Here is a 25,560-nt window from a genome sequence, read left to right as displayed (position 1 = left end):
CCAACAATTTAAATTAACACCAATGTGTTCACTTAATAAGGTAAATAGAGAAATCTTTGAAGAAGTTCAAAGAGTTCAAGAAATCACGATTTAGTCGTGATGGGATTATCAAAGTGAAGAGTTTGATATAAGCCAAAAGAAATGTGACATAGTATCACAAGTTAATCTCTCTTAACACGTATTATGGAATAATGTGTGATTGGATAAAGAAATCAAACGCTATTCGATATGGTTTGGACTTCGATCAAGTTACTTTGAGTTACTTGATCCTTTTGGGGATTTTATCATTTTGTCTAGATTATTTTTCCACTAAATCTAAAACAAATCATATGAGATATGAAATGGTAGGGTACCATGTTTGTAAGTTTTCACAAGAAACAGATGCTCATTTTTCCTTTTCAATTATCACGAGTACGACGGGTTTGCGGCTCGTGAAGCTGTCTTTCTAAAATACAAATTTATTTCTAGAAGATAGAGTGGGAGAAATTATTCAAGAGCCACAAAGAATGCCACAAAGAATGTTATGTCGCAAGAAACTAGTCTTTCTTGGCTACATGAGACGTTTTGTGTAAGATATTGTTTCTTTAAAACCTAGGAGGTTAAATTCGTCATTTGTTGAAAATGATGAATTCATGTTACTTTTAAGAAAGTAAAGAGCTTATAACTTACAAAGAAATTGTTTGATTCAAGTTGATTACTTCTGGATAGTAATGAACATATGACTTACATAAGAGTGTTTAAGTCACAACTCAATACAAGGCTTAGCGCCATGAAAATCCGAAATAAAAAGGCTTGATTAGTGACAAAGGGTTTTTGCACTAATAAAGAGAGATTTCAAAGCAAATTTTTTCACTGGTTGAAATGCTTAAGTCTATTTCGATCTTCTTAGGGATTGTGTTTCATTATTATGAAATACATAGCGAGTGAGTCTAAAACTCACTTCTTCAATTAGAAGGAATGTATTCAATACATGTCTTGAGTTTTATAGATTCTTGCCAATCCTAAGATAATGTGAAACTTAAGAGAGAATCTTAAGTAGGACATCAATGATTTGGAATCAACATTTTGATCATGTGATAAAACTTTTCTCAATAAGTCGAGAAGTTGTGTTTATACATGGAGTTTAGTGGGAGTTACGGAAATTTTAATTAGTCTTATATGTGGATGACATATTGATCATTGCGAATGATTTAAGACTTTCGGAGTATTATAATACATCTTTAATATCCGGATTTATGACGATAAATCCACATGATATTAGCGTCAAATAAGAAGTGACAATTGACAATTGAGATTGCGTATGGTTTCCGACAAAACCATAATCAAAACACATTAGGATGGTTAAGATACCATTGTGGCTATGTTATTTAAGAAATAGATTTTCTAGAATCGTTCTAGGCAATAAAGAACAATGAGAGAAATTTATAACGGAAATTGAGTACACTTGCAATCATGGGATGTGCAAGAAGGATGAGTCCCGCACACTGTGAAAACAGTGGGAGATATTCTTAGGCTAGAGGGCCTATGTCTTGATTGGATCTCGACACGTACTCAGAAAGTTTTGGAATGCAAATGTATACATTACAAAGGAAAACAAGTATGTAGTAAGGTTGAGTAAGGTACAACAAGTTGATAAAACCTACTAACCAAAACCTTCTCATAGGCTTAACATGATGAGTCATGTCATTTCAATTGAATTGAGATGAACAACTACATTCAAGATCAAACTGGATTATAGAATATGAAGTAGTGATCAAGTATTGACTACTCATATGATAATCACATTTATCGTTAGAGTTTTTATATCTGAAAACTCCTTTATACTTTGTTACATCCAAACGGGTTGTAGAGACAACATTGAACCCCGTTAAAGTGAACACGGATTAGCATTGTATTCGCCCATAGTCACTTATATGAGGTGACGTCTCGAAGTGACTAGAGTGTGATGCGATTGATGGCAAGTTCAAGTGCCATAGAGTCATGTGAGATGACTAGTCGATAACATAGGCAGACTGTTAGGAACACTTTGTCGGGCAGTGACCGCTTATAGAGTTCTGGCAAATTTATAAAGCCTGGTCGTGGCGAGAGCTACTATAGTATTCTAATGAGTCGATTCTTTTGACTAAAGACTGTTTGCCTAAGGTGGCACAATTTCAGATTAACTTTGATTTGTGTTACTACGACCTTCGTAAATGGGGTCAAATGGGCATATTTTGGGTTATGATGGTTGTAGCTAGTCGAAGGGAATAGTGCGATAGGAATTGTCCACCCCCTTGTCAGGGTTAAAACAATATCTCAGGGCCACTCAAGGAGCAATGATCTGGAAATGCGTGGCCACGCTCGGAAGGTATCCATGGTGGATAAATTCCGGTCAATCAGTTATTCTCCAGATCGAGGAAACCACTCTCGATATGATCACTTGCAAGTACGACCCGAAAGACACCTTGCATTGAGTGGGAGATAGTAATAGGACAAGAGAATTGGTGACGCACACTTGTCGAGGACAAGTGGGAGATTGTTGGGAAATGTGTCCTCAACAATAGTGCGATCACATGATTTAAATATCATTATTAAATCTCATACCAAGAATACGAAAGGGATGATACATTACATATATAGTCAACTGGTCCACACATATCAGTAATGATTGGCTGGCTAGAGTTTGACATTAATGTCGTGCGACGGTGGTGATCAGTTGATCCCTTGAGGTCACACCTAAAGGACGATTCCCTTAATTGAAAAGGTTAATTAATTGTATGCCGATACGGATTAATTGATTCCTTAAAATTGAACAAATTATTATCATAAGAGAGAAAATAACATCTTATTATAATGTGATTAAATGAGATTTTATTTAGTAATTTAAGAAGTTATATTACTAAAATTAATCGGTGTTCGCGAAACACGCGAGATGAGAATGATAAGTTAGTTATAATTACAAGATATTGTGAATTATACTAACTAGTAATTAAATGACCATTTTATGAGAAAGTAATTTTAAATTACTAGTCAATTTGTTAAATATGATTTATTTAATTTATAAATGATATTTAATTTGTTAAATATGCATTTTAAATTAAAACATGACATAAGACATGTCACATGTCACATGACATACAATTGTACAATTGACAAAAATAAAATGGACTCCATATTACACTATTAAAAACCGAAATATTGGTGGGAGTTTTAGTAGTTTTTGGTCTTATTTATTTGTCTTATTCATTTGTCCATGACACTTGATAGTGACTTGACAATGACAAAGCCTTACACCATTTGTCTTGTGAAGACAAAAAGGAAAAGAAAAATGGTCTATAATGTGCATAAGCCAACCGGTTTTGGTGAGTGCAAAATAGAGAGTTTTTCTCAAAAATTCATCATTCTTTCATGTTCTAAGAAAACATAAACTTCTCTCTCTTGTTCTTCATAAAATTCATTTTTTGTGAATCAAATTTGTATAAATCAAACACTAATAATACTAGTAGTAGTATATGAGTATTAGTAATCAATTTTAATGTAACACCCCGTAATTTCGGACCGTTAATATATTGCGGAAGTAATTTATTAATCAAGTAAAATTTGATATTAATATATTTAAAGTAAAAATAATTCAAAGAAATATAATTTTATTATATTTTGAAGTAAAGTATTTATTTTGATAGTTTCGAAATGTTTAAAAATAGTTTAAACCGTGTAAAAACTTTTTATATCGAAAAATGGGCATATCGGGAAAAAAATGACAACCCTTTTGAAAATTGGGCAAACGATTTTGGAAATGGGTCGTATGAGTATTCAATTTTCTTGTATTCTCGTGTTTAAGAACTTTGGTGTTGTCGGAATTTGCATTTGACAAACGGTTCTAATTATTATCGAAACGAGCCAAAACCGACTCGTAAAATCCCGACTAAAACCCGCTCCCTTCCTTTCCTCCTTTCCTTTCCCGCGGCACCTCCTTCCCCTTCCTTTCTTTCTGATTTTTCTTTGTCCTTCTTTATTCTAAACTATTCCAAACAATAAAACACCATTATCATACCAAAACTAAGCTTTTTAAGCTAGTTTTCACCATAACTTCCTCATTTCTTGTCGGATTTTCACAAAATTTATATTTCCGGAATCCTCTCTTCGAGATCTACAACCTAGTATGTTTTAATTTCAGTTTTCTTGATGTTGATTTAAGACGAATTTGGGCATATTTCGGTTTTTTGTACTTATAATTGTGTTTTTATTGTTTATTTAGGTGAAGATTTGGAGGACGAGTTTGGGGACTCGTATATTGTTGAAGATAGTGGCTAGTTGTATATTAGGGTTTGGTGTTCAAGGTGATAATTGCTCATTTTCTAGCTTATGGTAACATATTTCGAGTTACTCGACGAATAATCGTCACATTCTTTGCTTTTTTTGTATGTTTTTGTGATTTTTGTTTGAGTAGTTAATTTTCACATGATAAAATGGGTTGCATGCATGTCTAATGCTTGTCTTTTGTTAGTTTAAGTTAACATATTAGTATAGGAATGATTAATTGATGTTTCAGACGATGTTAAACTGAACAAAAATGGAGAAATGGAGGGGTAGGGGTGGCGGCCAGCAGGCCCGGCAGGCCCAGGCAGGCCCACGGCTGCCTTGGGGTTGGCCCGGTTGGCCGTTGTTTGCTTCGCGGTTTTTCATGCAATATTTGTCATTTCGGGTTTATTAATGATATGTTTAGTAAAAGTAACATGTGGGTAGTCTTAGGAAATGAATCATATTAGTAGTTAAAAAAAATTATGTTGATGGTAAAAATTATGTTTATATTGGTAGTTGCACATGTTAGGATAAATTATAAAATGAAATTGTAATGAGTAGGCTCAAAATGAATTTTATAGCAATAATTGCAATGTTTTGATGATTGTGTCGAAAACTGAGCCTTAGTCCCTTTGACTGATTCGATGTCAGTCAATTGTGTGATTGGTCAGCCGCAATTTAACCCGTACCTGTCGCAGGACTGGGGTTGCGGGTAAAAATTCGGTTGGATGAAATTTTATATGAATTGGATAATCGGCCTTTTTCTTGTTTTAGGCCATTTACTAAGTTTTTAGTTCACATGTGTTGTTGGTTGAATTTAATAGTTTCTTATATTGTAGAAACGGCCCTAGATTCCCTGAAACCTTTAATATTGTTAATATTGTTAGAATTGGTATTGGTATTAAATACTTTTTGCAGGTTGTTGTGTTTGTCATAGATAGGTCTTTATAGTCTTTGACGAGTATATGTTCACTGCTTAATAGCCTTTGTGTTCCTGACTTGGTGGGATTATATCCAAGTTGGGGCATGACCTCGTTACTTATTTTGATAGTAAGTGGTCAGCTTAAGTACTAGCCAACCCTTTGGTGGACTCCTTAGGGTACTCACTTTGTTTTAGAAAAATTGTGGGTCTTGGGTGCGGTGGTGTGTATCCGCATGTCTAGGTCTCTGTGATTTTAGGCTAGGGTTGTGTTGTGTCTTGGCCATGTTTTGATAGAACCTCTGAGCCAAGATACCGGTTCGATTACCTTCCCTACCTCGTGGTATAGACTCGAGTTACAGAGTGACTATTGACGGTGCTAAGAACTTATGCCTGTCTTTGATATATTGTCCTTTCTTGTATGGTGATTTTATGAATTGTAATAAGTGAGATGTAAGCCGGTTACAATTGATAAAGTTTGGATTACTATTTGTTATATGTTTCACATGATAGTTTAATTTGGTCAGTTTAGGGGTCATAGGTTAGAATACTTGATAATTAAATTGTTTATCATATTGTTTACATGTTACACTACATGTTACATTAAATATGACATTTCGTGGCTGGGAGGACTCGAAGTTACTCCCCACTGAATTGTGGCTTTCGTGTTTGTATAAAATGCGATTGACAGGGTGATGATGCTTAGTTGGGGTACACGGACGAGCTAGTGAGCAAAAGAACCTTGGACCTAGTTTGGCTATTTTTGTAGTAAACCTTTTAAACTTTTAGTTGTGTATATATTTTGAAGGGACATATGTCTCCCTCTTTGATTTTGGTTTGTATCATTATATTTTATTATCGTTAGCTATGGCATGTAAATTAGTTGTTAGCTTTTGCAGGTTTTGGGCACTCTTAAGTTGGAAATGTTTGTGAATGGTTTAGGAAAGTTTTAAAAATTACAGGTTTTATCTAGTTAAACCAATTACAAACATATCCTGTCAGTTTTTCTGTAGAATTTACGTATTTAATTATCGCTATATATAAGGGTGTCACAGTTGGTATCAGAGCTTGTTGCTCCCGACGCACGTTTGTGCACCCCACTTAAAATCACTTGACCTTTAAATAATAAACTTGAGAGATGGGTAGGATGGGTAGATTTAGGATTTTATGTGGTAGTCTGTTTGTGATTGCTAATTGTTAGGTACTAATTGATTTTCTCTTTTGTAAGATGGCTCCGCCAAGAAGAGTTGATGATGCTATTTTATTAGTTCTTACTCAAATTCTCCAAAACCAACAAAATCAGCAGAATCAACAAGCTCCTCCTCCTCCCCCGCCTGCTGAGGGTACTCCAGGCACCTATACTTGGGTGGCTAACCAATTAACTCGAATCAACACTCCCACTTATGGTGGAGAGATTGATCCGATTGCTCTTTAGGAGGTGGTTTTGGAGTTGGAGAAAAGCTTTACGTTGTATGATGTTAAGAAGGAACATAAGGTGAAGCTGGCATCTCACTTCCTAGTACGAGAAGCTGATCGATGGTGGTCCATGATGGGCCCACCGTTTCATCTGAACCGGATTTGTTGCGAACGTTTCAAGGAATTAGTGGAGGCCCGATTCTATCCGCAAGAACTTAAGCAGCAGAAGTTGAAGGGATTCATGGAATTAAAGCAAGGAAGCCTTCCTGTTCAGGCCTTCACTGATAAATTCAACGAGTTGGCTTATTATGCAACTAGATTGGTGAAGGATGACAATGAAAAAGCCTTCTTTTATCTTGAAAAGCTCTCTCCTAAGATCAAAAGTATGGTCCGACGGGACTCCACCAGCTTTGTTTCAATTTACAATGATGCTTTATGGGCTGAGAATTCATTGAAAGAGATTGAAAATGAAGCTCGTGCAACCAGTTCTAATCTTGGCAAGAGGCCTTTATATCCATCTTCTAGGCCTTATACTCCTTCACCTAGGTTCACCTCTTCTCCCTCTGACTCAAACAAGAGGAGGTTTGTTTCTACTGTGCAAGCTAACCGGGGTGGTCAATCTTCAGCTTTTAATGACAATAAAGGTACTAAAGACCGAGTGTGCTATAACTGCAAGAAACCAGCACATCCTGGTAAATGCTTTGTTGATCCTATCATATGCTTTTCTTGCAACAAACCGGGCCACAAGGCTAATGTTTGCCCGGAGAAGAAGGTGACGGCTCCTACTACTCCTGCCGCCCCAGTGAGGCCAGTGAGGCCGAAAGGCCGGATTTTTGTCATGAGTCGAGCAGAAGCTGAGGCACACCCTGATATCATTACTGGTACATTTTCTATTTTTGATGCTCCTTGTTTGGTACTATTTGATACGGGTGCCTCTTTATCTTTTATTTCAATAAAACTTTCCGATAAATTATCACTTGAATCATCACATGGAGAAAGCACATCTATATCCTTACCCTCTGGGGATGTCTTTTCCTGTTCTAAAATCTATCCGGAAATCCCTATTTCTATTGCGGGATCTATATTTCCAGCAAATCTTTTCCAATTTCCGCTTGAAGAATTTGATGTCATTTTGGGCATGGATTGGTTACATACTTATCATACTCGATTTGAATGTCGAGACCAGAAAATAATTCTTACAAGCCCTTCAGGTCACCGTGTGTCTTATCAAATGGTTAAAAGACAAACCGGTACTAAATTAATTTCTGCTATGAAGTTTGTCAATGCGATGAAAAAGGGTCATCAAGCCTTTTTGTGTATGGTGACTCCTTCTGATTCTTCCTCTCTGCCTCCTAAAGAGAACATTACTGTAGTATGTGAATTTCCAAGTTTTTCCGATGAGCTACCGGGAATTCCTCCGAAAGGAAGTTGAATTTGCTATTGATCTTATTCCTGGTACCGGCCCTATTGCTAAAGCTCCTTATAGGCTGGCACCGTCTGAAATGAAAGAGCTGAAGGCTCAGCTGGATGATTTGATTGCCAAAGGTTTTATCCGACCTAGCTCTTCACCTTGGGGTGCTCCTATTCTCTTCGTAAGAAAGAAGGATGGATCTATGCGATTATGCATAGATTATCGTGAACTTAACCGGGTTACTATCAAGAATAAATATCCTCTTCCTAGAATCGATGATCTTTTCGACCAACTCCGAGGTGCTTCTACTTTTTCTAAAATTGATCTTCGTTCGGGCTATCATCAAATTCCAGTCCGAGAAGCTGACATTCCTAAAACCGCCTTCAGTACAGGATATGGTCATTTCGAGTTTACGGTGATGCCATTCGGATTGACCAATGCTCCAGCAGTATTCATGGATCAGATGAACCGTACTTTCAGAGAACACCTTGACAAATGCGTTGTAGTGTTCATTGATGACATCCTGATCTATTCTAAATCTGAAAAAGAACATGCTAAACACCTTCGTGCTATTTTAGAGAAACTGCGCCGTGAAAAATGGTATGCTAAATTCTCTAAATGTGAATTCTGGTTACCTAAAGTGACTTTCCTTGGGCATGTCATTTCAAAAGAGGGCGTTATGGTAGATCCTGCCAAAATTGAAGCCGTTGTTGATTGGAAAAGTCCAACCAATGTTTCTGAAATCCATAGTTTCCGTGGCTTGGCGGGTTACTATCGGCGATTTGTAAAGGATTTTTCAAAGATTGCTAGACCGATGACTCAGTTGCTGAAGAAAGAGTCTAAATTTGTGTGGTCTGAGGAGTGTGAAAATGCCTTCCAGGTATTGAAAAAGAGGTTGACTACCGCTCCGGTGTTGACCTTACCTGAAGAAGGAGTGGACTTTGATGTTTACTGTGATGCTTCTAAGCATGGTATAGGTTGTGTCTTGATGCAAAAAAGGGAAAGTCATTGCGTATGCCTCTCGACAGCTTAGAGTTCATGAAGTTAACTACCCGACTCATGATCTTAAATTAGCTGCGGTGGTGCATGCTTTAAAGATTTGGAGACACTACCTCATTGGAGTCCATTGCAACATCTACACCGACCACAAAAGCCTGAAATATCTCTTTACCCAAAAAGAGCTGAACATGAGACAAAGAAGATGGTTAGAATTGGTGAATGACTATGATGCCGATCTAATTTATCACGAAGGAAAAGCTAATGTGGTGGCTGATGCTCTTAGCAGAAAATCCTGTCATTCTTTGAATTCTTTTCAGGAATTACCTCCTGAACTTGCTTTAGAACTTCAAAAATTAGGAGTAAGCCTTGTAAAAAGGGGCTCTCATCATCTTGATGCCATGTCAGCCGAACCTGGCTTCTACCGTGAGATCCGTGCTTGTCTTCCTGATGATCCTACTTTCAAATCCATTCGAGCTAAAATTCAACTTGGGCAAGCTAAGGATTGTAAGATTGATGATGATGGGTATCTTCGTTATCATGGTAGAATCTATGTTCCGAGCGCAGCCGATTTGAGAAAAAGAATTCTTGATGAAGCACACCTCTCTCCTTACTCCATTCATCTGGGAGGTACCAAAATGTACAAAGATTTGAGATTGCAATTCTGGTGGCCTAGGATGAAGATTGAAGTTATGGAGTATGTCAGTAAATGTCTCACCTGCCAGAAAGTAAAGATAGAGCATCAAAAGCCCGGGGGTTTGCTTCAACCCTTGGATGTTCCTCTTTGGAAATGGGAGTCTATTTCCATGGATTTTGTGATGGCTTTACCCAGGACTTCCAAAGGGAGGAATGTTGTTTGGGTGATTGTGGACCGATTGACTAAGTGTGCTCGGTTTATTCGTATCAAAGAGACCTGGAGTTTAGAAGTTCTAGCTCGTGTCTATGTGGATGAGATAGTGCGCTATCATGGGGTTCCTAAAGATATAGTTTCAGATCGGGATCCTCGATTTTGTTCTCGTTTCTGGACTGCATTACAGGAGGCCTTGGGTAGTAAACTATTGATGAGCACTGCTTTTCACGCCGCCACTGATGGTCAAACCGAGAGAACAATTCAAACTTTAGAGGATCTTCTTCGTGCTTGTGCCTTAGATTTCCAAACTTCTTGGGAGAAATGTTTACCTCTGGTTGAATTCTCTTACAACAACAGCTATCAAGCCTCCATTAAAATGGCACCATATGAAGCTCTGTACGGTAGAAAATGCCGTAATCCAGTCTGTTGGGATCAAACCCAAAATGTTCCAATGTTAGGACCTGATTTGGTGACCGAGTCCATTGAACAAGTTAAGATCATTCGGGAGCGGATGAAGGCCGCTCAGGACCGTCAAAAATCATATGCTGATGTCCGTCGTCGACCACTTTCCTTTGAGGTTGAGGATCAAGTATTCCTTAAAGTGTCACCTATGAAAGGGGTGAAACGGTTTGGCGTTAAAGGGAAGCTGAGCCCTAAATATATTGGACCTTTTCGGGTGATTGAAAAGATTGGTCCTGCTGCTTACCGTTTAGAATTGCCCCCAAATCTGAGCAAGGTTCACAATGTCTTCCATGTTTCTCAGTTGAGGAAGTACATTAGTGACCCTAGCCATATCATCCCAGAAGAGATTCTTGAATTGGAGCCTAACTTGGTAGTTGAAGAAAGGCCAATTCGGATTCTTGAAAAAGCCAACAAGCAACTTAGGAGCAAAGTTGTACCTCTAGTCCGTGTTCTTTGGCGTTGTGGAAATGTCGAAGAAGAGACTTGAGAGACTAAAGCTTCTATGTTAGCTAAATATCCTGAATTATTCTCGTAAGGTATACCTTTTCTTACTCTTTTTCCGAGTTACTAAGCCGTGTTTAATCATAATTAGTAAAGATATTATTCTTATTATAGAACTTTAAACTAAAATTTTGAAAATGCTTTTATGATTTTTAATGGTTTTAACATTAGTGAATGTTAAATCTCGTTGTTGGAGACGTCCCAATAATGGGTTTTCTCATTTATTGGTGTAGAAATATTTTTATATCTTGATATGAATGTGGATGTTCTTGTCTGATCAACAAGAGTATCACCGTTTCATTGAAAAGATACCTATATTTTTCTTATGATTATATTATTAAGATGTTGTATACTATAATTTCTCCTTCTAAGTTTCGAGGACGAAACTTTTTAAAAGGAGGGGTGATTGTAACACCCCGTAATTTCGGACCGTTAATATATTGCGGAAGTAATTTATTAATCAAGTAAAATTTGATATTAATGTATTAAAGTAAAAATAATTCAAAGAAATATAATTTTATTATATTTTGAAGTAAAGTATTTATTTTGATAGTTTCGAAATGTTTAAAAATAGTTTAAACCGTGTAAAAACTTTTTATTTCGAAAAATGGGCATATCGGGAAAAAAATGACAACCCTTTTGAAAATTGGGCAAACGATTTTGGAAATGGGTCGTATGAGTATTCAATTTTCTTGTAATCTCGTGTTTAAGAACTTTGGTGTTGTCGGAATTTGCATTTGACAAACGGTTCTAATTATTATCGAAACGAGCCAAAACCGACTCGTAAAATCCCGACTAAAACCCGCTCCCTTCCTTTCCTCCTTTCCTTTCCCGCGGCACCTCCTTCCCCTTCCTTTCTTTCTGATTTTTCTTTGTCCTTCTTTATTCTAAACTATTCCAAACAATAAAACACCATTATCATACCAAAACTAAGCTTTTTAAGCTAGTTTTCACCATAACTTCCTCATTTCTTGTCGGATTTTCACAAAATTTATATTTCCGGAATCCTCTCTTCGAGATCTACAACCTAGTATGTTTTAATTTCAGTTTTCTTGATGTTGATTTAAGACGAATTTGGGCATATTTCGGTTTTTTGTACTTATAATTGTGTTTTTATTGTTTATTTAGGTGAAGATTTGGAGGACGAGTTTAGGGACTCGTATATTGTTGAAGATAGTGGCTAGTTGTATATTAGGGTTTGGTGTTCAAGGTGATAATTGCTCATTTTCTAGCTTAAGGTAACATATTTCGAGTTACTCGACGAATAATCGTCACATTCTTTGCTTTTTTTGTATGTTTTTGTGATTTTTGTTTGAGTAGTTAATTTTCACATGATAAAATGGGTTGCATGCATGTCTAATGCTTGTCTTTTGTTAGTTTAAGTTAACATATTAGTATAGGAATGATTAATTGATGTTTCAGACGATGTTAAACTGAACAAAAATGGAGAAATGGAGGGGTAGGGGTGGCGGCCAGCAGGCCCGGCAGGCCCAGGCAGGCCCACGGCTGCCTTGGGGTTGGCCCGGGTTGGCCCGTTGCTTGCTTCGCGGTTTTTCATGCAATATTTGTCATTTCGGGTTTATTAATGATATGTTTAGTAAAAGTAACATGTGGGTAGTCTTAGGAAATGAATCATATTAGTAGTTAAAAAAAATTATGTTGATGGTAAAAATTATGTTTATATTGGTAGTTGCACATGTTAGGATAAATTATAAAATGAAATTGTAATGAGTAGGCTCAAAATGAATTTTATAGCAATAATTGCAATGTTTTGATGATTGTGTCGAAAACTGAGCCTTAGTCCCTTTGACTGATTCGATGTCAGTCAATTGTGTGATTGGTCAGCCGCAATTTAACCCGTACCTGTCGCAGGACTGGGGTTGCGGGTAAAAATTCGGTTGGATGAAATTTTATATGAATTGGATAATCGGCCTTTTTCTTGTTTTAGGCCATTTACTAAGTTTTTAGTTCACATGTGTTGTTGGTTGAATTTAATAGTTTCTTATATTGTAGAAACGGCCCTAGATTCCCTGAAACCTTTAATATTGTTAATATTGTTAGAATTGGTATTGGTATTAAATACTTTTTGCAGGTTGTTGTGTTTGTCATAGATAGGTCTTTATAGTCTTTGACGAGTATATGTTCACTGCTTAATAGCCTTTGTGTTCCTGACTTGGTGGGATTATATCCAAGTTGGGGCATGACCTCGTTACTTATTTTGATAGTAAGTGGTCAGCTTAAGTACTAGCCAGGCCTTTGGTGGATTCCTTAGGGTACTCACTTTGTTTTAGAAAAATTGCGGGTCTTGGGTGCGGTGGTGTGTATCCGCATGTCTAGGTCTGCGCAGATTTTAGGCTAGGGTTGTGTTGTTTCTTGGCCATGTTTTGATAGAACATCTGAGCCAAGATACCGGTTCGATTACCTTCCCTACCTCGTGGTATAGACTCGAGTTACAGAGTGACTATTGACGGTGCTAAGAACTTATGCCTGTCTTTGATATATTGCCCTTTCTTGTATGGTGATTTTCTGAATTGTAATAGGTGAGATGTAAGCCGGTTACAATTGATAAAGTTTGGATTACTATTTGTTATATGTTTCACATGATAGTTTAATTTGGTCAGTTTAGGGGTCATAGGTTAGAATACTTGATAATTAAATTGTTTATCATATTGTTTACATGTTACACTACATGTTACATTAAATATGACATTTCGTGGCTGGGAGGACTCGAAGTTACTCCCCACTGAATTGTGGCTTTCGTGTTTGTATAAAATGCGATTGACAGGTTGATGATGCTTAGTTGGGGTACACGGACGAGCTAGTGAGCAAAAGAAACTTGGACCTAGTTTGGCTATTTTTGTAGTAAACCTTTTAAACTTTTAGTTGTGTATATATTTTGAAGGGACATATATCTCCCTCTTTGATTTTGGTTTGTATCATTATATTTTCTTATCGTTAGCTATGGCATGTAAATTAGTTGTTAGCTTTTGCAGGTTTTGGGCACTCTTAAGTTGGAAATGTTTGTGAATGCTTTAGGAAAGTTTTAAAAATTACAGGTTTTATCTAGTTGAACCAATTACAAACATATCCTGTCAGTTTTTCTGTAGAATTTACGTATTTAATTATCGCTATATATAAGGGTGTCACATTTAAGGTAAACCACAATATAAATATCTAGTACATATTAGTTTGTGGGTTTAAGGGATAGTCTTGGGTGCTACTAATTGGAGGGCTTCTATTTTGAGGTCATGTATGTTCATCCAATATTGGAAAGCTCAAGAACTACCAAGAAGGAGATCTTGTTGGTGCCCATTTGACCGAAATTCATATGGTGAGAAAATGATTTCTTCACTTATTTTATTTATTGTTTGCATGCATAAGATCACTATTTAATTTTATGACTAAATTAAAATAAAACATATATGAATATGTAAATAATGAGATATAGATTTCTAACATGTACAACCAACAAACTCTCTTGCATCACATCCTACTCATCTTAAGGTAAATGTTACGTCCTCGTAACTCACTATACTAAATCCTAGCTATATCTTCTCATTATTCTCATCACCATCGCATGTCAAAGACAACCGCCTATACTCTAAACACTCACAATTCCTATATCTAAGGCTCTCTTACTTAAAAAATTCTCATACCTCAATTCACTCGGCACCCCACCTAACCCATACCACCAAAATCTTTAGCTTAACCAAAACGTCAACTGTTACCTATTACCGCCAAAACGACATAGTCCTCTTATACAAGCATCTATCTCCATACTCATAACTCACGATCCACAATTATTACACACACTCACACTAGATCCTCAAGTTCTTTTCTTTCACTACCGCAAAACTCATCCATAACTTACCATGATACTAATTTCCAACACTCTATACTCACTGTCCCAACAAAAGATTATGAACCACTTACAGCTTCCATATCAGTACAACACATGTTCCACAGATCACGCAACATTACCATGTAAACCAATGCCTCCTCTAAAAGAAGATCACAAGTACTCCAACAACCTCTTTTAACTGTGTCCCACCAACAGGATATCACTATACCATGACAACAAACGAAAACATATACAACTATCTTCCATATCATACTCTACCCTCACTCCCAAACTGAAACTGGTAAGAAACATCAACAAACAAAACAACAGTCTATGTTTAATTGGTATGTACTTTTGAAAACTCGTATCATAATCATCTCGCCTACTCCACCACAACCGGTGACGGCATCGCAACACCGCCACCAACAACCACACCGCAGTGCGAAAATACCCGCATCACAACACTAAGTACCGTGCCCGGATCACCACCCGAGGCACCACAACCACACCGTTAGACATCACAACATACACAATCCCATAAACACTGACTTAATATAACATCTCGGACAAGAAAAACTTACTCAAGACTGCTTTACTAGATCACAACACCATATATCATACGGAATAACAGACAAGAATCTCATGCATACCATCCATACCTTTTCACGGAATAAACATATATCATGAATACACATGCACGTATAACCAGTCATGTCAGACCACCCAAACTATCACTTTTGGTCATCATTCAATTAAGTTACCGTATCAAGCATATATTACAGAACATTCAGATAACAACATTATAACTACCACACCATACCGCTTCTCGTGAGGTCACAACCTCACACAAACATTTATATACATCTTAGACCCATAATCACATCCAACTAGTCAATCCTGATCACGTAAGTTACCACTCAACAAAGGTTACCTGTCGTCCGAGCTTAAATCATATGCCCCTCATAACATATTCTCCCATTCGCATATCCATCCCCCTGCCAAATGTAACCATACAACTAATACTCAACTACTAGCACCCGCCTCCTAAGACCACATCTTATACTTCCTCACAAACGTACATATCAATTCAGCCTCTACAAAATCAACCTCTTTAGAATTGCCATCAATCCTATCTATCATCACCCTTAACCACTAGTCTCAAACCATAACACTACCACTGTCCGGACATCAAACCTCTTGCACTCATCTCTAAACATCACGATTTCTTTCCTATCCTTGGTTAACATCCCAAAAAACGAACATCAAATCCATCAACAAAATTACTTCAACATTCTTCCCAATACTATTCTTAATTGTATCATCATCTAACTCTCCACCAAAATCTCATATCATGCAGATATTCTACCAACTTCTTACTTTCCTTAATTCCTCAAAACTCAAGACTAATCATGTTGTCCTGAAACTCCTTATATAACCATTAACTAACATCCTCATGATAGTATCATACATCTGGACGATTCCTGACTTCTATATCACATAACCCCGATCGACATCTTTCTCAGCTTACTTTTATCCTTCCTATCTCTTTACACACAACAATACCAATTAATAACTCAACTCCTTATTACTTCTACCTAACCCTTTAGTGCTCCAATTACCTTCCCATCGCTCCAAAACTCAAATCCCATTATTTCATATCGATATCATCCCACTCTTCCTTACCATGGATCTTCTTTTATCATGCTATCACTCTCACTTATCACCAATCAATCTACACGGTTAGTCAACACCATCTCGTTTTTTTTTTTTTTTTCCAATCCCAAAACTCCTTTCATACTGCTAACTGCCCAAGGAAATCACACATCAGTTCCACCTCTTGATAACCAAATTCCCAAACTAAATCTCAATCCACAAATCCACATCGCTGCATAACTCAATCTAAGCTCTTAATACACCATTACTTTCCATTTACCTATAACGACTCTTCCATTACATATATTCTTAACCATCCGAGTGATAACTACCTCCCTTCATAATCCTTAAACATCCAAAGTTACCACCATATGCGTCTCTCATTTCGATCTTTCATTCTCACGTTCCATAAACTTACATCACCCCTTGCCCACATTCACTCACTTTTACATTACTCAACACACAATCATATCACTCATCCCGTCTCACAAAACATGCTATATGCCTCAATTAAGCCTTGCCAATCTTCCCTTTCCTTTTCCTCTATCTATCACAACCACATATAACTCATGTCCTCTCCACCGAACTCATACTCACCACAGGTGCCACTCCCTACACCAGAAGATTGGGTAACTTACGCATCAAGACTAACATACATGTAAAACAATGCATAAAGAAGCAAAATAACACCTTTAAATTAAACATAATATGCAACGAAGTCAAAGGATAAGCATATGACCCAAAATGGGGGTCACTAGATCGAGTACAGGCCACTCGATCGAGTAAATGACTTACTCGATCGAGTAGGTGAAAGTCAGAGACACGTATAAAAAAATTACCAGGGCTACTCGATCGAGTAAGGGATACTCGATCGAGTACCAAGGTGCACTCGATCGAGTCTGGGCCACTCGATCGAGTACCCTACGCATTTCTCAGCACTGTCCAGTTTTCGTAAAACGGTCATAACTCACTCGTTTCTTGGTCGTTTTGGTCGTGTGACCTATCGTTAGAATCGTAAAAGAACAAGCTATCACCTCCAATTGGAATCACATCAAAATCATTTATGAATCTCAAGTTATAACAGTTTAAAGACAACTTTGCTATAATCAGACGACATGATTATCTGATTTTCTCTTTCAAACAACCTAAACATCAACAAAGCGAATAAAAGCGACTCAATACTTGTAAAACCACTATCCCTAACCACATGTTACGACCTACCAAAAGCCAAACAATAACATTTATCATGCTCATATAACATTCAACTCATCACTCATGTACTACCGCATACTTTAACTTTACAACATTTCGTAAAACAAAACATACTCATACAATTACAAATCTTATTTCCATGTTACTAATACGACAATATTACAAATCCACTTCGTCACCTAAACATATTCATAATCACGAAATTCATATTTTCATGCAATTGCCACTTCATCTTTTCCAATCAATTCATCTAGTTCAATCACATTCTTCATCTAACAAGTGCATATGATACAACAGTAGACAATTATACAAACTTATTATATAGCTTTACGCAAAAAAAATTACGTAAAATCATATCACACCCCCTAATCACATGTTACTAGTATATCCCCATTATAAATCATCCATCCTGCAACATCATTATTCATCACATATTCTCATATATGAACTACTCCCCTTTTTTTTCTACCACATCATTCATCATTCTCATATACTTTTCCAACAATTCAAAACAACATTGTAAACCAACTATCATGCAATCCATGTATTCAATCAACGACAAATACAATCATATCATCATCATCCTTCACTACACATCTCATATCCTCCACATGCATGCATCCATCGATTCATACAACACCTTACTATATAGATACACAACACACAAGGAAAACACATAGCGATCCCGACTCATATCCCATGTGACCGGTTCAAAATTGTAGGGCGAGTTCGCGACTTTAGGACGTCTCCCAAGCCTTTGCATTAGCTCCTACAACTTTTACCCCGGGTTCATTTTAATTAGACTCCCTAGGTTCATTAGATTCATTGGTTACAAGTTTCAGGATCGTCGCTCTGATACCATTTTGTAACACCCCCATACTTCAAGTGCCTTACCAGGACCACTTAAGGCATGGAAATGCTACCATCTCGGTTACCCGAGGCAATGATAATCATAAGACAATAAAGAAACGTACTTTAAAAGTAAATATAGTTTAAGTGATTACATGATCAAAACCAAAACTGATAAACTGAAATACAACATTCTCAGACGGTTTACTGCTAAAACTATCAAAGCTATAAAACATCGTTTGACACAGCGGAAGACTTCTAACTGCCACGTGATGACTCATCCCAGCTATCTTATACGCGTCATATCATACCTGATCAATAACTGCTCACCACCCCCGAATGGATCACCACAATTTTTAAAACATTTAAACGGGGTCAGTACTAATTACCCAAAAACAATGCCACAATGAAACAAGAGCACAAACAGTCCAAACAGCTCAAACAGTTCATACAAATCCCCAGTCTCCATCTCCAATCTCCACACAACTGACTACACACTAAAGTGTGTAGCCCTGCCAGAGTACCCATCGCAACAAGTACTCCACGCCGCCAGTGGGGGACCGCAGCCGTACCCACCAAATCCCCGCTCATCTCCATCGAGCGATAAACCCAACTTAATTAATGTGCACATCCCTCCTGTGGCGGGTTCCATAAGAGGCGAATCAAGGGCGTGAAGCCACTCCCGCAAGTAACTCCACTTAGCCAGGGACGCACCCCGAAGAACACAGACAATCAAACAGTAATCACAATACAAAATCAACAACCGTCTGAATCAATCAACAATATGAAACCACAACCGTCTGAATCAGCCAACAATCACTAATTACAGCACAATCACCACACATTATGTAACTAATACTGAGTAGGGAAACCCTACCTGGAATGCAACACAAACATCAGACGATCTAGCAGCTGCCTCAAAACCTTTCCTCTACGAACCCTCCTCCTATACACATAATCATACAATCACTACCACATCAACATAAACATAGAAAACCCCCAATCCCAAAATTAGGGTTTAACAAGACTTAATTAAATATAACAAATTCGGTACGTAGATCTTACCCTCGACGCAAGGATCACAAAGATGCAAAGAACAATGAAATCCGACCTCTCAAGCTCCGGGATTTGTCAATAACATGGATGAATGCGAAGAACGTAACTTGAATCTCTTTTCAATGTGATTAGGTTTGTAAAAGTGTATTATAAAGATGACGGAAAGATTTATATATTAATCCGTGTTATTAACAAAACCCGACAAAACATCACCCGTAAACCGGGCTACTCGATCGAGTAACTGACGTACTCGATCGAGTGCCGCCTACTCGATCGAGTACCAAGGCTACTCGATCGAGTACCCTACAGGTCAGAAACTATTTTAAATTGCAAAACACCCTTACTCGACAGAGTAAGGCCCACTCGATAGAGTACCCAAAGACTCATAAAACCGTAGTATTACAAGTGGTTTAGTTTCTGAAAACCAAGAAGTATTCACTGGACGTGAAACGGGCTCATTTCGCTCACACGGAGAATGTTCTCGAAGTCAACAAAACCAATCTTCCCAGGGGAACAACAGAGGTCATTTTATTTTTTGCTAATGATCGATGTATTACAACTTGATTCAAATAGCTATATAAATCAAACTATTCAAATTTTCCATATTGTTGTGACATTTAATGTTTCAGTACTCGAAGGATATTGGGATATTGGTGACTCATAATACGAGCGCACAAAATGTAGAGCGCAAATGTGGTTTCAATAAAGGAAAAAGAAAAAAAGGGTACTCGATGCCCTAAGTTCTCAGTGTGTTGCTCTGATGGCAAAGTTAAGCTTCCATGGTTAAAAGAACCGCCTCAACTCCTAAAGTCTCTACTAAGTAGACAACATCCATTTAGTAAGCATTTTATTGAGAATATCCGGGCTTATAATGGGATGTTTTCTTTCACATCCATGGGTGGGAAGATTGATCATTCCGTCAATCAAGGTCGAGGTCCCTACACATTCAGGATGGGAGGCCAAAATATTCACCGAATAGGAAGTTTATTGTCGTCAACCAGAGCAACGCCTAAAATTTGTCAGTTATACATATATGACACAAAAGAAGAAGTTGAAAATCGGAAAAAAGCAATCAGGTATGTCATATACAAGACAAATACGTTAGAATATTAGTTTAACGCATTATTTGTAAAGATCGATCTTTTGGTATTTAGTTACCCAATATAAATAAACACAACTTATTATTAATTACCTATGAATGCAGCCACGATACACCGGAGCGATTTAACGATGAGCTGATTGAATCGCTGCAAAAGATGGTCGACTCACATAATACTGTTGCAAAGACATTTAGGATGGGAGAATGTATAATCGTCCAACGGTTTCAGAGGTAGCAGCATTGATCGAGGGTGATTTAGGTCCACACATGGATAAACGAGATATTATTATACAAAAGTCATGCGGAAGTTTACAGCGTATATCTGAGTTACACCCATTACTCATGGCCCTCCAGTATCCTTTATTATTTCCGTGCGGGGAAGACGGTTACCGATTGGGAATTTCTCACTCTGAAAATTCTCTTCGAAATAGCAATTCTGAAAATCCGCGTGATAAATCAACACTTCGAGAGTGGTATGCATTCCGTATTCAGGATAGACCACTGTCAGTTGAAATTCCAACTCTGTTACAATCCGGTAAAGCCTATCACCAGATTTTAGTTGACGGATTTGCATCGGTTGAATCTCATAGACTAAAGTTTATACGCTACAACCAAGATATTCTTCGCGTGGACAATTACAATAATCTTAGAAGAGCTGTTGAACGAGGGGACGTTGAGTCGTCTTCCGCCGGTAGTCGTCTTATTCTTCCTTCTTCTTTGGTGGGAGGTGGCCCATATATGAGAGTAAACTACCTTGATGCTATGACCATTTGTAGGTGGTTCGGTTACCCTGATCTATTTATCACGTTTACGTGCGATCCTAAGTGGCCGAAAATCACCCGGTTTTTTAGTGATAGGGGACTTAATCCCTAGGATCGTCCTGATATTTTGTCTCGCGTATTCAAGATTAAGCTCGAAGAGTTGATGATTGATTTAAAAGAGTGCCATATCTTTGGTAGAGTTAGAGCAGGTGCGCAGTCTTTCATCTGTCAGGTTTAATATTTGGACATATTTTAACAAGCCGCAATATATAATCTAATATGTTTGCGTAATTCTATCACAGTTGTATATACTATTAAATTTCAGAAGCGTGGTCTTCCACATGCTCATATCCTTTTGTTCTTACATCGAGAAGACAAGTTCCCTGAAGCTGCGGATATCGATAAAATCATTTCAGTGGAGATCCCCGATCCGGTTGAGAATCCTGTGTTACATGCTGTCGTTTGCACACACATGATTCACGGACCATGTGGAACTACAAAACTACGATCACCGTGTATGGTTGGGTCTACATGCTCAAAACATTTTCCCAAAAAGTGTACCGAAAGAACAACTATCGGCGAATACGGTTATCCTATTTATAAGAGAAGTAAAACAGGACAAAAAATATATAAGGACAAAGTGGCACTTGACAATGGATCGGTTGTGCCATATAACCCGTACTTATTGCTGAAATATCGTGCAGATATCAATGTGGAGTGGTGTAACCAGTCTAAAGCGATCAAGTATCTTTTCAATTATATAAATAAGGGATCTGATCGAGTGACAATGCAGTCCTCTTATCGACGCTGCAATGACCAATTTCCTGAACAGGTGGACGAGATTAAATGATACTACGATTGTAGGTACCTTTCAGCATGTGAGGCTATTTCGAGGATATTCGCGTTTGATATTCACTACAGGACTCCCACAGTCGAAAGGCTGCAGTTTCACCTTCTTGGCGAACAGAGCGTTATGTTTGATGATGAAGATCCTATTGACGAGGTCTTAGAGAAATCATCGATGGGAGTGTCAAAGTTTCTTTCTTGGATGAAAATTAACAGTAGTGAAGAGGAAGAGTTGCAGATAGCGAAGGACTTATTGTACTGTCAATTCCCGACTAAATTTGTGTGGAATAAAGATCAGCAAGAGTGGACCCTTAGAAAACAGAATTTTAAGATAGGCAGGTTGCAACATGTGCCCCCGACTTGCGGTGAATTATATTTCATGAGAACCATGTAAAGGGACCCAAAAGTTACGAGGACATAAGAAGGGTTAACGGCACTCTATATGACACGTATAGGGAAGCGTGTTATGCATATGGCTTGATCGGTAACGACAAAGAGTACATTGATGCGATAGAGCAAGCAAGCGAATGGGCCTCTGGATTTTATCTTAGAAATCTTTTTGCGACTTTATTGTTATCTGGGACGTTGTCCATGCCAAATAGAGTCTGGGAGGCAACATGGAGTCTTCTAGCGGATGATATCCTTCACAGGCAACATAATATTCTTCAAAACTGAGGTACTACTTTAATATATTGCTTTGTATTTAGTTCATCTAATTTACATTCTTTGCACATATAATAGTTATCAATACGTTATGATGACACTGCAAACATCATCATAGGTTTGGAACTAACTGATGATGAATTGAAAAATTATGCTTTGATCGACATAAAAGCATCACTCCAATTAAATGGGAGTAGTTTAGCAAGATTTGAAGGGATGCCCCTACCCGATACATCGTCAACAACACATCACGCGAACACGATGGTTATGAATGAGTTGTTTTATGACAAAGAATCGCTCCAGGCAGAACATGCGTCTCAACTATCTTCAATGACTGATGAGCAGACGACGGTCTATAATGAAATTATGGAAGCTATTGCATCTAATCAAGGAGGGGTGTTTTCTTTGTATGGCTATGGGGGGACTCGTAAAACATTCATCTGGCGACCTTTATGTGCTACCCTCAGAAGCAAGGGTGAAATTGTTTTGCCTGTTGCATCTAGCGGAATTGCAGCAACGTTCATACCTAGTGGTAGAACAGCGCACGCGAGACTTGGCATTCCAATCAATCTCACCGAGAACTCCACTTGCCCTAGAATTAAACCTGGTAGTGATTTAGTGGAATTGCTGATCAAAGCGAAGCTCATTATATGGGACAAAGCACCGATGACTCATAAACATGGTTTCGAGGCTGTTGATAGAAGTTTGAAAGACGTCATGCGTGTTGTAAATCCGGTTAATGCAACACTACCATTTGGCGGGAAAGTGGTATTTTTTGGTGGCGATTTTCGCGAAACATTACCGGTTGTTTCCAAAGGGAGCAGGGCTGATGTTGTGCATGCTTCTCTTTGTTCATCGTATTTGTGGAGTTCATGTACGGTATGTTCAAAACTGAGTTTCCAAAAGGGTACTAAAACGCTATTCAATTAATTTATATTTTCTTTCACTGTTTTAAGATGTGTATGTCTTAAATTTCAGGTGCTTACGTCGACTAAAAATATGCGCTTACAGGCCAGAAGTGAAGACTCTAATGTAGATGAGATAAGAAAATTCTCGTAGTGGATTCTGAAAATTGGAGATGGGTTGGTCGGGGATCCAAATGATGGTGATGCTGAGGTTGACATAGAGTTTGCCGACGATTTACTTATTCAACACGTGACTAATCCCATTGCCTCCTTAGTATATATCACTTATCCTGATCTTCAAAACCGGTTATGGGACCCAAATTATCTTCAAGAAAGGGTAATTCTTTCACCCACTCACAAAATAGTTGAAGATGTAAATGATTATGTGTTATCTCTTATCCATGAGCAAGAGAGAATTTACTTAAGCTCTGATGAAGTTAGTAGAGATGATAGAATAATGGGCGAGCCTGACCTTTACTCCACATAATTCTTGAACAGAAATAAATGTTCGGGCCTCCCGAACCATGAATTAAGATTGAAAGTCGGTGCTATGGTTATGCTCCTTATAAATATTGATCAATCGCGTGGGTTGTGCAATGGTACCAGATTAATAGTGACAGATTTAGGGAGATGCGTAATTAGTTGTACAATTTTGAGTGGTAGTCATAAAGACGATAGAGTGCACATTGCCCGCATTACACTCACTCCTTCAGATTCCAGTAAATTTCTAGTCCGGTTCATGTTAGGGCCAAAATTACCGTATTTTGCCTGGGCTACGTGGCACGAGATAAGTGGGTAATTAATGAGCAATGGACCCATGACATACATGGGGAGTCGGGCCCATGGACCGAGCCAGGAAGGCAGGCCTGGAAGCAGGATAATCCGGGAAGGGTAGCCGGTGAAGAAGAGTTCGGCTTGGACTAAGATATTAATAAGATCCTGGGTAAGACAAGTAAATCCTAATTATTGCCATATTCTGAATAAGGAAAGTCGAAGTTATTACCAAACTCTACCTTGAGGAGCAAGACAATTAAGTGGGGAACCCTAATAAACCCTATAGGGTTTATTCACTATAAATACAAGGAAGACAAACAAGAGAAGGGATCCATGATTGACACACACAAGAACATACAAAACGGCGTACAACAAAGGGAAAGCTAACAACCAAGCAGCAGCATCTAACCTACGTACAAACCCCAAACCCCAAAACTATCCCATGAATACCATGAACACAATCTAATGATTACCTCCATCTTTAGATAATGATTACTCTAATCATTATCACCATATTACCACAAGAAAACTACTACTACCAAAATCCCACGTATTAATCCGTCGAATGGCCACTGACATCCGATTAATATTCCGCCTGTCTCGCTTACGCACAAGATGGGTTAATTGTCATCAGATCTGAACCGTTGTATATTGTACTTGTGCTCCGATTATCATATAGTGGAAAATTGGCGGGATTCCGACTCCCCCCGCAGTTGTTTCCCACATCGGGTTTTCCGCGTCACCAAAATCTCTTGTTTCATTATTTCCTTATTTCGTCCTTTACTTTGTTCATATCGTTACTCCGCCTTAATTATATACATATTCCGTCACAAATCACATATAATTTAACCCCCCGTCACGAGGCTAAAAAGAGCGGTCACTTTAACCCTAATTGGTAGAAATTTACCAAAACAGTTTGGCGCCCACCGTGGGGCATGGTGATCGATCTCTATGGCCTAGTTGTCATCAAGTCAGTTCTCGGTGCCATGTCTCCTAGCGAGCAAGATCTTCTAACAATCCATGAAGTCATCCGAAAGCCAGCGGCAGATCTGCTTCCTGGGACCC

The 25,560-nt window shown here is 38.0% G+C and overlaps 1 pseudogene; it reads left to right on the top strand.

Moving 5' to 3' along the window:
* The first annotated feature begins 8,445 nt into the window (after nucleotides 1–8,445).
* LOC141595033 (uncharacterized) lies at nucleotides 8,446–23,875 on the top strand (annotated as a pseudogene).
* The last annotated feature ends 1,685 nt before the right edge of the window (nucleotides 23,876–25,560 follow it).

This window comes from Silene latifolia, chromosome 8 (genome assembly GCF_048544455.1).
Source record: "Silene latifolia isolate original U9 population chromosome 8, ASM4854445v1, whole genome shotgun sequence".
Lineage (NCBI taxonomy): Eukaryota > Viridiplantae > Streptophyta > Magnoliopsida > Caryophyllales > Caryophyllaceae > Silene > Silene latifolia.
The sequence above is the reverse complement of the archived record's forward strand: the minus strand, read 5'-3'. Positions and strand labels throughout refer to the sequence as shown.